The sequence below is a fragment of the Rattus norvegicus genome, chromosome 1 (genome assembly GCF_036323735.1).
Source record: "Rattus norvegicus strain BN/NHsdMcwi chromosome 1, GRCr8, whole genome shotgun sequence".
In the NCBI taxonomy this organism is placed as follows: domain Eukaryota; kingdom Metazoa; phylum Chordata; class Mammalia; order Rodentia; family Muridae; genus Rattus; species Rattus norvegicus.
In genome coordinates this window covers 199,618-213,453 of record NC_086019.1, presented here as the reverse complement: position 1 = coordinate 213,453, position 13,836 = coordinate 199,618, and positions in this window count along the sequence as shown.

Below are 13,836 nucleotides of genomic sequence, written 5' to 3'. Positions count from 1 at the left end.
GCAGTAAACAACACAACACTTAGCATTCAAGATTGAGGGAAACAGATTCCAGCTCTGAGTCCCAGACCAATGGAGTGCTAGACAGCATCTTAGAACCTTCAACTGTAACACTGACTAAATAGCACATACCATTCGGGATTACTGTAAAACTAGGGGTGAAGTGTGTAAGACTGTGCAGACCCTGTCACCTAATGGACACCAAATAAACATTAGTTATTATTTCTGTCAATGATATTTGTGTTATTAGAGAGCCTATGCAGGATAGGGGACAACAGTAAGTGCACACTTACTGTTTAAAAAGCATGATCCCCCCCCCCCTCCACCACACACACAGAATTAGGAATGATGAGAGATTGAGACTAAGACAACTCTAGCAGTTAACATTTTGGGTTATTTCAATGACTACATTTTCACTTGGTCTTGCTACCTCTGAACATTGCTAATATCCGACCCACCTTTTTATCTGTTTTTAAAAACAAAAATACATAAAATGGACTATTAAGGCAAGCTGACAACTGCTTTTTCTTTTCTTTTTATTTTTAAATTATTTTTAAAGATTTATTCATTTTATTATATATAAGTACACTGTAGCTGTCTTCAGATAAACCGGAAGACAGCATCGGATCTCTTTACAGATGGTTGTGAGCCACCATGTGGTTGCTGGGAATTGAACTCAGGATCTCTGGAAGAGTAGTCAGGTGCTCTTAACCACTGAGCCATCTCTCCAGCCCGCTTTTTCTTTTTTTTTAATATTTATTTTTAGTATGTGTGGGAGTGTGAGGCACCCTCAGAGACTAGAAGCGTCTGGTCCCCTGGAGCTGGAGTTAGAAGCAGCTGTGAACCTTCCAATGTGGATGCTGGGAACCAGGCCTTGGTCCTCTTCAATGGTAGTCTGTGCTCTTAACCACTGAGCCATCTCTCCAGCCCCAAAAATGCTTCTCTTGAAGAAAGGAACACATGTTTTAAAATTGTATCACATTACCTAGTAAGACTATCACAAACAACAGATGCTGTAAAAAGAAAAATACAGGTTGTGATTTAGAAATTAAGAGTGAGAAGACATGCACAGTGCAACCGGTGTCCCTCTCACTGACCTCAGCCTCTGTCAGATTTGCATCAGATGTAGTAATGGAGACTCAGGTGGGAGGTTCTCCAACATTGGACACAATATTTATTTCCCACCAAGTTTGCAGAGTAAATACATGTTATCCCAAACTATTGTATAGTTTTCAAACTTCCAACTTTCCCTAAATGATTTTTACTATTTGTTCTAAAAAACAAAAAAGCTCAACAACAACAAGAGAAAACCCCAGCATGCTGCTTCCTGATATTTTCTGTATTTCATTTCCCCTAGAAAGAGTGGGGCCGAAAGCTTCTGAACCATGTTGTGCTGTACTTAAGGACAGTAATGCATTAACACACTTTTCTCCCATGTAATTTATTTTAATCAGTTTATTCCAGCAAATCTTCAGAGGGCAGAGGGGAAATTCCATTCACCCCTATCATATTCTGCCCTGCCCTGCTGCAAATCAGCTCAGTGGCTTACCAATGGCAAAGTTTTAATGCAGGTTTTTTTTTTTCTTTAAGATCAGGGGTACAGTGTTTCTAAACAGAAAGAACTGCACTAAGTCCATTAGTAGACACCAAATAGCTTTGAGACTAGGTCTTTCTGGAAACACCTTCAATAATGTCAGTTTAGGGTCCTAACAGAAGCCACTTGAGAAATTATTTTAAAGCAAAACAAGGAAATCCACTTAAGAAAGGGTTAATAAGTCAGTATAAGGACCATACGTTGGAACTGGTGAAAGTCAGTGCACACCGACTTTAAACATCAATTAAGATAGTGGTAATTGTTCAAATTCTGAAGGTTATGATAGGATCAATGAAAAAACATCTTTCTTAGTCAATCATAAGGGAGAAGCTTATGATTTGACTCATTTCCCAGTCAATGGAAGCTTGTGGTTTGAACTTGTTTTCTAGTTGATATAGTCACAGCCTTCAATAGGTCAGAACCAAAAGCCATGTACTTTAGAATGCTTGTAAGAGGCTCATCATTGAAAGTAGGAATTATAAAATTATAAAATTTTGATACCGTGTAGCTAAATCAATAAATATATTTATTAATATTTTTGAATTAAATATTGCAAAATAAAATAACTTTAAAATATTTACTGACTTGTGTGGGTGTATGTACCTACTTGCACACATGTGAGTGCCACAGTGCACATGTAGAGACAAGAGGACAACGTTCAGAAGTTAGTTCTCTGCTTCCTCCATATCTATTCTGGGGCTAAAACTCAGATCATCATCCCACGTAGACATCTCACTGGCTCTAAATAAATTCTTTAAATCTCTATTTACATCCCTTAAAGTTTCCATACTCAAGTTGACAAGAAAACAAAACAAAAGATACTACTATCTTAGTTTATTTTCTGGCCACAGCCTGGTCAATTTTTTTTAAAGAAAATAGATTTGTTGGGCTCTTGACTGTGGAGACTGGGAGTTTAAAGAACATAGCAACAGTGTCTGATTAGGGCCTTCTTGCTACATCATAACATGATGAGGGCATCACTAGTGAGAAAGGGCAGATGTGATAATGAGGTTTCTCTACTTGTCCTTATACAGCCACTGTGCCATCATGGGGATTCTATTCGTGGTCGTATCTAAACTCAAGTTAATGAAGACACTGAGCAAAAGTTCTGCTTCTTAGCACAGAGGAACAAATCTTTTATTGCTTTGAAAAGAAGAAGTATTGCTTCATCAAACCACAAATAGGCTTGCCCATGACAAACTGAGAAGTGGATCCCACCTTTCTCCCTGTGTCTTCCTTTGAAATGTGCTATTGTCCCTGTGAGTAATGGGCACTTGCTGTGCATAGAAGTGGGGAGATCATTCCGGTTCATAGTCTTTAATGTACTTCCTCTAGGTGGCCTCCCAACAGATATGTTCAGAGTGAAGTTAAAAAGCAGAGAGCAATGAAAGTTATTATTCTGTTTTCTGCCTTCTTTTTCTCTCTGGACAACTCTTGTCATAGATCAATCTACTGAAGAGACAAGACGGGAATGGTCTTGGTGATCACTGTTTGACTCCATGCCATCTCCCTCACACTGACCCTGTCTAAACATACATGGGCCAGACTCGTCTGTATTAATGACTCTCCCCTTAGATTCTGATTATCACCTCAACAATTTCCATAAGGTGTAGTTACAGTCAGCATACAGTCAGTTCTCTGTATGCTTGGGATTTTTATTCCAGGTCACCTCATAAATATTACATCTAGGAATGGCCAGGTCTCCTATGTAAAATTGTGTAGTAATAGCTTAAGACCCAGATACCCCCTCCTTACACCATAAATCAATTTAGATATTTTACAATATTCAATACAATGTTGCTTCTAAGAAAACATCTTGAATTATTAGGAAATTGTAACAAGCAGATAGATCTCTGTGTGTTTGGTACAGAAACAACATCTTTTAAATAGTCTCTTCTTCCTTCTCCTCTCTACTTTCATTTGTCCTCATTGATATCCTTCTACATCTACTTTTCCTTTCCATTTCTTTATTCCTCATGAGGACAGTGATGTATTAAGATAGGAACTCACGTGTAGCTCAGGGTGGTCTTGAATTGAAAATCCTCTTACCTCTAACACTTGAAGGTTGAGTTATAGGTGTGTATGTAGTGCCTAAGTTTTTTGAGCAGAAATCCATGGATGTGGAACCCTGAGCTACAAATTAACTGTCTAATCTTTGGGAAATTCCTAAGATGATGACAATATTGAGGAGTATACTCAGAGAATACAGCCATGCCTCCACTTCTGTTAGCTCCTGGAAGCACATTACGGTAGGGATATAGAATAAGCCTAGGCACTGGTTCTTTTTTTTTTTTTCCGGAGCTGGGGACCGAACCCAGGGCCTTGCGTTTGCTAGGCAAGCGCTCTACCACTGAGCTAAATCCCCAACCCCTAGGCATTGGTTCTAAAGCAGTCTATTTCACTTGAGAAAATAAGAAGCACCAAAATGACCAAGAGGGACTAGATCTTAAAACATCATAAATGCCCTCTCAAGTCAGACAAGGACTCCAGGAGATGCTCTAACAGATTCAATGATTCCTGGCCAGAGAGGAAAAGGTGTAAGAGTGGGTTCCAAGGTCCTTCCTTCTGGCTTCTCACAGTGTTTATTTTCTTTAAACACTAGCATTTATTTAAACGAAGACACATATTCGACAGGGTAGAGATGAGTATCTTAAGATTCACATGGCAGTCTTCCTAAACCATCCTCCATGTCCACCTCCTTGCCATTTAACAGAGCATCAGAACATGGGATCTGCTGCTGACACTTTTAAGCAGTTCCAGAGAGATCCCTGTTATGTGACTATTAGTTTTCAAAATGTTTAATTCCAAGCTGTTCAGAATTTGAAAGGTTCATAGGAAGAATACACAAGTGCCTATGGCTCTGTTAGTGATGGGCAGGGAAAGAAAAGTCCTAGGGGTTTCCCTTAAAGCTTTCCCTCCTGTGTTCCTTTACATCATGTGAAGCATGAACTGGGATTGGTCTCTGAAGACTCGTGCCGCTTCTCTTTGGTAATGTTGTCTGATGAACAGGTAATGAATTCTGGTCTTTGATGTGCATGCAGAGATCATTCCCTAGTAATTGAATATATTTTCTTAGAATCAATATTTTATTGAGTACTGTAAAACATCTAAGCTGATTTACAGTATAAGGAAGATGTGTCTGGGTTCTATGCTATTTCTATACAATTTTACATGCATCGAGCATAGTTTAACTCAACAGTGTTGTTGTGGCTGCTCAGTATTGCTTCTTGACAATCTAACTTACAGGAAGCATATTATACTTTTTTTTCATGAAATTTGCACTGGCAAACATTAAATCAAAAAGTGTCATTTCTCAGGGCTGGAGAGATGGCTTGGTGGTTCAGAGCACTGACTGCTCTTTTGGAGGTTCTGAGTTGAAATCCCAGCAACTACATGGTGGCTCACAAACATCTGTAGTGAGATCTTATGCCCTGTTCTGGTGTGGCTGAAGATAGCTATTGTGTACTTGGATACATGAAATAAATCTTTTTTTATAAAAACTGTCATTTCTCTGGAGTATGCTCAGCAATTAATTTTGTATAACCAAAGTAGGAGAGCAGCTTTCAGATGCCCACATTTACAATTATTGGAGTCTGCTTTTGAAAACTGTTGTGAAGTGTGATGCAGATTTCTTCCATCTAGTCCTCTTGACCTACTATAAATTTGTTCATTATCAGAAAATTAAATTTAACTACTTAACTAAATTATGGATATAGTGATACTGGGAAATTGTATTAAGAATAAAAATACAAAACCTTTGCCATAAAAGGAAGAAGAATTTTTGTCTCCCCTCCTTAAGAAGGTAGGTGAAATTTATTTGAGATGAGAAAGGGCTCTATGGCCCATTTGAAGAAGAGGCTGTGTTAACTAGATGCTTTAATTAGCACCTAAACTACAGATCAGTATATTCCCTTTTGTATAGGAGGACAGTCATGTAAAATACATGTAGTTGAGCAATTTTGCACATCCTGTCCCCCAGCTAGAGTCCTGATCACACTGGGAATAGGCTACTGAAGTCTGCTTCAAAGATTCACTCACCCAGAAACAATTTTTCTTTTAAAACTAAAAATCATGAAAACTTTTTTAAATTTAATTTTTACTTTAAATCTTTTATTTTTAAATGTATTTATATAGATAATGTAACTAATTGTTTATGAAAACTATTATAAATTTTTCTAATAAAATAAGCATCACACATGAACATTTATTTAAAGGAAATTCACTGTACACAGTATAGCACCTTTCTCAACTTTTATCAACTCGTTATATGAGATTGGTTCAGTAGAAGCCACCAGGGGGCACCTTCTAGTTGTGTCCTACTTAAGGTGTCCTGGACACAAGGTGACACTAGAAAATTGATGTCTCTAGGAATGCTGCACCCTATTAGACTAGTTCAACAGGAAAAAACATGAACTTCAACAAAGGAAATGACAGTGCGGATGAGTAGTTGTTCAGTGCTGTGGAAGAAAAATAGAAATAGAGATCCTGGTGGAAACAAGAGACTGTGATTCTCATGACCACTACCTACTAACAGTCCCTTCTCCACATCCACAATCTGTAACTCCCCTATACCTATTTGCAGAGTGACACCATGAGATGTCACTGATACACCTGCTGCTGGTGTATGTCTTATGTGTGAAAATCTCCTTCAGTCATGAGGAAGAGTTTTCCTTAAAATATCATCCTCAGAAGCAACAGAAATTACCAAGTCCCACAACTCCTGTAGTTAATAACATGCCTGTTCTCCACTGGCAGCCACCATGGCCCTTCCTCTTTCGTGCTTGCTCCTGTGTGATATCAGAAGAATCAAACACCTCTCTTTTCTCTGTCTTTTCTCTTTTCTCTTTTCTCTGAAGATGCGATTAAAGGTTGTGGTTGAAAGAATAAGAGAAAAAGAATAGGCTAGAAAAGCATCTACCACAAGTCCAGCACAGCAGTATGGGGGCTTTAATTTCTCTAGAATCTTGATTAAATGTCAACTCTGCATTATAAAGGGTAGGGAAAAAGGAAGAGACATGTGGGCATTTGAGAAAACTATTTACATAAGAAAGTATTTCTAGTCTTGAAGTCATGCTTCCCAGAAACATTCATTCTGTATATTCTCCTCACCGTGCCTCCCTCCACCTCCCCTACCTAGACAGTGGCTAATGATCACATAGACATTTTAAAGCTGTGCGGTTTCTTCCTACCTGTGACAGTCCGAATGAAAATGGCCTTCATAGGCTTTTAAGGAATGGGACTATTAGGAGGTGTGGCCTTTTTGGAGGAAGTTTGTCACTGTTGGGTGGGCTTTGAGATTTTAGATGCTCAAGCCAGGACTAGTTGCTCCCTTTCTCTTCTTGATGTCTGCTAATCCAGATGTAGAAATCTCAGCTACCTCTCCAACACCATGACTGCCTGCATGCCGTGTGCTTCCCACCATGATGAAAATGGACTAAACCTGTGAACTGTAAGCCAGCCCTAACAAATTGTTTTCTTTTATAAGAGTTCCTATGGCCATGGTGTCTCTTCACAACAGAAGAAACCCCTAATAAGACACTACTCATTTGATTTGGGGGACCTTCTTAGTTAGGTTTTCCTGGGATCCCAACTGAGGGCTTAGGAAAATTCTCAGGGCAGGTGGGCCTCTTACCTGTTCCTTATTTTATTTTTTGAGACAGAGTATCACTATGTACCTCAGGCTGGCCTCAAGCTTGCAGTCCTCCTGCCTCATCCTCTTGATTGCTGTTATTGTAGGTATGCAGCATCGAACCAGAATAGACTCACAGACTCCACTCTGGAAACTTCAGTGTTTCTGAACAATCAGGAAATGGGTTCAGGTAGGTTAGATAGACCAGTCCTTGTTTGTATTGATTTACAATATTTAATGTCTCAGCTCAATGTCTCAGCTCAAAGATGTTTAGTGGTAGGAAACTTTGAGAAATAGCCAGTGCGGGCACTCTGACAGCCATCAGAACTGACAGCTTGATAGAGTTAGTGGTAGCTAGCTGACTCCAGTCCCACCATTAGCCAGACCTCACATTGGAGCTGTGCAGGAACCAACAACCCCAGAATTCCTGGTAACTTCCAAGATGTCCTTGTGCTCGTAGCCTCATTAAGTATTTAATATCTATTAAGATACCCTTGGGCCATCAAGAAGAGTAAGTATACTCTGTTCATTCTGAATCCTAAGGCAAGCACTTACATAATACACTTAATTAACATTAAAAATTACTAACACTTACTGAACTCTGTGTGCCAGGACTCATGTTCCATGCTTTATAGGGATTATCTCATTGTAGAAATATTCCCATATAAAACAACTTTAACCAAAAATATTGGTACTTAAACTTTAGTTGGCTGAAAATTGTACATATGTGGAAAACACTTTTACTAAGAAGGCTTTGGTTAAATGATGGCTTCCATAGTCTCCTTTTGGACTGTGTGTTTGCATTAATCCTGTCAAGTCCATTCAGTGTGTATTTATGTACTGCTCTCTGTCCTTCAGTAGTAGTAGTAGTAGTCCCTTAACCATGGCAAATGCATGCCAAGACTCCAGTGGAATATCATCAAGCCTTACACATGCTGTTTTTCTGTACAAGAATGTTGTTGATAAACTTTAGCCTATAAATTAAACACAATAACAGGTTAACAGCCATGTTTAACTGTATGCTACAGTAAAAGTAACACAAACTGGCTGTTTTGCCCTTAAAATATTATGTGCACTGTTCTTCCTGTGATGATGTGCGATGGCAATGCCACTCCATAGTAAGATAAAGGTGGACAGAAAACACAAGCACTGTGGGAGCAATGGGCTTCTGTGGAACGGTTATCTGAAGTGACAGTAGATTTGGGAGAGACAGTGATGGAGCAGCACATGGGTTGGTGACATACACAGACCGTATACAGACAAAGTAATGGTTTACATCTTAGGTGTGAAACCGAGGAAGACAGCACAAAACTGTGCTGAGGGCTTTTCTGTTCCTAAGCTAGTCATGGCACAGAACTTCAGGGGACACCTGCACTGCTCATGTTGCCTTCCACCTCCACCTTGGTCCCTCCTCTCTGAGCTTCTGCAGCCCTCACTTCCTGTGCATTGGGTGCCAACTAACTCTTCTACTCATGTCTCATGTTGATAACCCCCTCTTCTCTGGACCACAAGCAGCTGGAACTGAGGCTCTTCTGTCGGCTCCTCGGATGCTGTCATGTCACTCCTCCATTGTCTTCTGAGATCGTCACTTTTCTCAATGAACAACAGGGATTATATTGCGCACATCATTTTGGCCAATATGTACATTACTCTAAATAACATGCAAAGCGATTGCCACACTAATATTTGTTATCTGTAGTGCAATTTGTATAAGATCCAATGTACTAAAATATGGTATTCATATCACATTTATTTTTAATGTTTTTGATAAAATTATTGATTTGTATTGTGTGTATAGTGTATGATGAATGGGTGGGCACATACATATTATGGCCTATGTGTGAAGATCAGGAAAATTTTGTGGAATTGGATCTTTTTACCTTTGCATGAGCTCAGGGACTTGGACTCAGGTTTAGGTTTATGTGCTAAGTGCTTTTGTGTGTGTGTGTGTGTGTGTGTGTGTGTGTGTGTGTGTGTGTCTGAGCCATGTTGCAAGCCCTCACATAGCTTTCTAGAAGTATATTGTTAGGAATAAACATGGAACAATCTGCCCAGCCTAAGGCTTGACCAGGGACCCATCTACTGCTTCTACATTGTCATCATTAGCCCCTAAGCCAACCTTCTCCAAAGACCTAGACACTCAGATTTCTTTCTCAATGATTGAGCCACAGGAATACTAGATAATCTGTGCTCTAGAGTGAATGTTTATGTCATCCTGAAATATGTGTGTGGTAACGGGGACCACATGTGATGTGATTATGAGCCTTTGGCAGATAACCAAGTCACAGGTATGTTTCCCTCATGGAGTACTCATGAGTGTGGTTCTGTCCTCAGAAAAGAGACCGGAGAGCTCTGCTGTTCCTTCTGCCTTGGGAACACGGCAAGAAGATTGTAGTCTGGGAATGGACATCTGTGGACCTCAGCAAACACCTAACCTGGCACCCTGACTTAGTATTACCAGTGTTTCTGTGCTGGAAATTTATGTGACTTTTTTTTTATAATGACGGACAATCTATGTTGGGCTCCTGAGGTGGAAACATGCATGTGCCATGCACCATCTGCACAGCAGTCTATAATGATGTGTAGATGGCAGCTTTATGAGAGCAAAGACCAATGCCCACATGGTCTTGTAGAAGTGAGGCAATACCCCTTGTCTCCAATTTCTTATTTCTAGCTCTATTCTTTCTAGTAGCTTTCCTGATAAAGTGGAAGATGCTATTTCTCTGTAATTATATTTTTCTTACTGCTATTTTCTGTCAGCTATTTTTCATTTAAATTAAAAAAGCATTCTATCTTCAACCATATATTCTGAACTTAAAAGAAAAATAAATTTAAGAAACTAGCATGAGACAAATACCTTTTCATTACAAAGAACACCTTCCCCAATAAGGAACTAATAGAACAATCAAATTATGTGTTCCCTAGAATTATGTTATGAGTCGGAAGCATTAAAGAGAAGCATTTTGTTTTCCAAAGCATATTCTGTATTTTACAAGCACTAGTTAGTGGTACTTATAAAATACAACAGAGCCAGCTTGTTACAAGATGTTCATGATGTCAAAGAGGAGCCAAATCACTTTTTTTTTTCGTGTCAGGCCAGGAGAGGAAGAGAGGAAGAGAGAAAGAGAGAGAGAGAGAAAGGGAGAGAGAGAGAGAGAGAGAGAGAGAGAGAGAGAGAGAGAGAGAGAGAGAGAGAGAGAGAGAGAGTAGAAGAGTGGAAGAGCAGAAGAGAGAGTAAATCACTTTTTTTTAAATGTTCAAATCCACAGTCTTTATTTAGCATTCATGTTCTTTCCGTTTCTTTAGACTTCGGCACTGTTTACAATTAATTTCAATCATCAATTTATAAGTGCTACTGAGAGATAGAGTTTTAAACTAGCTCAAAACTCAGCAACAGGATCTGACTCAGGAAGACAGATGGTTAAAAGTGCAGGACGGCTGGTGCAGACTCACTGACCCTCCGGATGTCACTGTAAGTGAGTAATGGGTTCTGTTCTGCCCCTGTGATGTTTGTTCAAGCCCCCATTGTGTCCTGCAGATAGTATTCCAGGAAACCGGGGCCAAAGCCTAGCCAGATGTGTATCAGATGCAGACGCTTCGTCAATTCTGACAAACATTTACCCTAAAGGACAGGAATCAAGATCTGTTCTCAGGAGAATGAGGGCTTGATCTTTCCTCTGATTTAAACCCTAGTGTCTTAAGAACAATCCTGTGACTTTGAGAGTTTCCCCTTGTGTCATTTTTGGTATTTCCTTTTGACGTCCCCTCATCTCCTGGGGCTTGTGACTTCTTCCTTTAAATAGCCCTTCTCCCAGCCACTCAGGTTCAATGCCTCTGTCTCCTGCATGGGATACATGTAGACTGGGAGCTCCGTAATAATCCTCACCTCTGCTTATTGCATCAAGATTGGTCTCTCATGTGTCTGGGTTCTGCGACTTCCTGAGACTTGAGTGGGTTTCTCCCTTCCAGGATGTTTCATTTGGGGGTTCGTCCGGGATCTTCTCGACCACCCCAGGCCCCAAAGACCCATTGGAGGTGAGTTGGATGTTTATCTGAGAGTTTCTGAGTGAGCAGCGCCGCATCTGTCAGTCTGTTTGTTCCTTACTTTCGTTTTTATTCGTCTCCTGGCAGGAGGGAAGCAGATCTGCTTTTAGGGCAGCTGTTGAGGAGGGCCATGAGGACCCTGCAACTGCAGGGGACAGATGTGTCCGGCACTGCAGGCTGCAACCCTGGGAGACGCCTCGAGGGTGGAGGGGGCCCAGAAGGAACTGGTTGCCTGGTTTCAGGTTCACAGTGAGGAGTTTAGACTCCTGGAGGTAGAGTCATGGAGGACTTTGCCTAGTGATCTGGCTTTTAGTCTCTTGTGAAAGAGTCGCACAGGGCAAGTAGATTTAGACATCCTTGTCTTTCTTGTCATTTTGTTAGTCTTCTTTTTTGGGTTTTTGTCCTACTATGTAGACAGAATGGGACAGAATGTGACGAGAGCCCCTTTTCCCTGACTCTTGACCACTGGACTGTTGAAGTGAAGAAAAAAGAAATTGCAGACTTTCTGTTCCTCTGAGTGGCCAATGTTGGATGGCTGCCAATAATGACTTTTAATTTAGATGTTATTTGTGCCGTTAAAGACATTATTTTTTCCGAGAGAACCAGGGTCCCATCCAGACCAGCAGCTGTACATCACTGTATGGCAAGACGTGGCTCAGGAACCCTCCTTGGGACCAACCCTTGACTCCACCGAAGTCAGGCCCCAGAGCCCTGGCTTTGTGCTTGCCCCTTGCCATCAGATTATCTCTGGTGTTACTTTGTTCTGCTACTTCTGATAGTGGTTAGACTGTCCTATAAGCCTGTGTGACAGGAGTGTTGTAGACCTGTTTTCCGGTTTTCTTTCAGCCAGTTATGGGAATAGAGTGTTCTGCTTTCGGGCGTGTAGTTTTTCCTGTCTACAGGTGTTCAGCTGTTCCTGTGGGCCTGAAGAGTTCCTGTGTGTTCCTGTGAGTCAGGAATGTGGGCCGGGTGTAGTCTCTTCTGGCTTCTCAGGCTTGTCTGCCTCTCTGAAGGTTTAGCTCTCCCTCCCATGGGATTTGTGTGCAGAGAGCTGTTAATCTAGTCACTTTAGGTTCCAGCAGTGTCCCGGGTGCAGGGGGTCTGCAGCTCCAGTGCACCTCTCTACCGTTTCCCAGAGGCTTTATACAGTTTCCTCTTGGGCTAGGGATGTGGGCAGGGGTGGGCAGTATTGGTGGTCTTTCCAATTCTGCAGTCTCAGGAGTGCCCAACTGTCCGGGCGGTGAGCTCTGTCTCCCCCGGGGTTCGGGAGCAGTGAGCTGGGGGCAGGGCTCAGCAAAGTTTGGAATCCAGCTAAAAACTGGAAGTGTCCGGTCCTAGAGGAATTTTGCCTTTGTGTGTCCTGACACCACCAGTCAGGTCATTTGGAGCAGAAAAGTTGGTCTTACCTGTGGTCCCGAGGCTCAAGTTTGTTCGTGGAGTGTTGCTTGTGAGCTCTCTGCGAGGGCACCAACTAGAAGGGCCTGCGCCACCCTTTCAGGGAGCCCCTGTGCACCGAGGTCCCAGATGGCATTTGGTGTTTTCCTCTGGCTTCAGAAATGTGGGCAGAGTGTAGTCTCTTCTGGCTTCCCAGGCTTGTCTGCCTTTTTGAAGGTTTAGCTCTCCCTCCCACGGGATTTGGGTGCAGAGAGCTGTTAATCCAGTCCCTTTAGGTTCCAGCAGTGTCTTGGGTGCAGGGGGTCTGCAGCTCCAGTGCACCTCTCTACCGATTCCCAGAGGCCGTATACAGTTTCCTCTTGGGCCAGGGGTGTGGGCAGGGGTCGGCAGTATTGGTGGTCTCTCCCACTCTGCAGTCTCAGGGGTGCCTACCTGTCTGGGCGGTGAGCTCTCTCTCCCCCGGGGTTAGGGAACAGTGAGCTGTGGGCAGGGCTCAGTGAAGTTTGGAATTGAGCTGGTATTACTTTTTAAACTTCATTTTCTTTATTTACCACTGCTCTAATCTCTTGTTTCTACTCTCCAGTGTTTTCTGGTCATTAAGAACTCCATTCCTTTTGCTCAAGTGCTTTCATATTTGTTTCTGATTTGAGCAACATCTCCTATAGCTTAGCCTTTCTAGGAAGGGAAAGGTGGGGGAAGGAAGAGCCTGTAAAAAGATCCTCCTTGGCAGTGGAAAGCTGTGGTGCTTATCACTCTCCAGTGTGCACACACAGGAGTACAGTAGGAAGACAGATTGAAAAACTAAAAGTTTGGTTTCTAGAAATTCTGAACCTTACATTCCATATTCAGGGATTTTTTATGACAAATTTTATAAGTAGTTATGGAAGTGGAAGAAAGGAGGTGATGGGATAATCCTTCAGCTGTACTTGATTAGAGTCTTTTTACCTTTCTACTACCACTATCCGCCCTGGCATGATTCAGGGAAATTCAGTTTCAGAGCACAAAAGGAGTTTGTGAGATGCAGACTTTTCCTAGGTAGGGACAGGATGCATAGGACAGCGTCCCCTTCTTGTGCCTTAATCCATGTGGCTGGAAGCAGACATTAAATTATTCTTCAACACTGTTTTGTATGTATGCTTCAGTGGGGATGGGTTTGCCTGAAACCACAAGGGGGCAG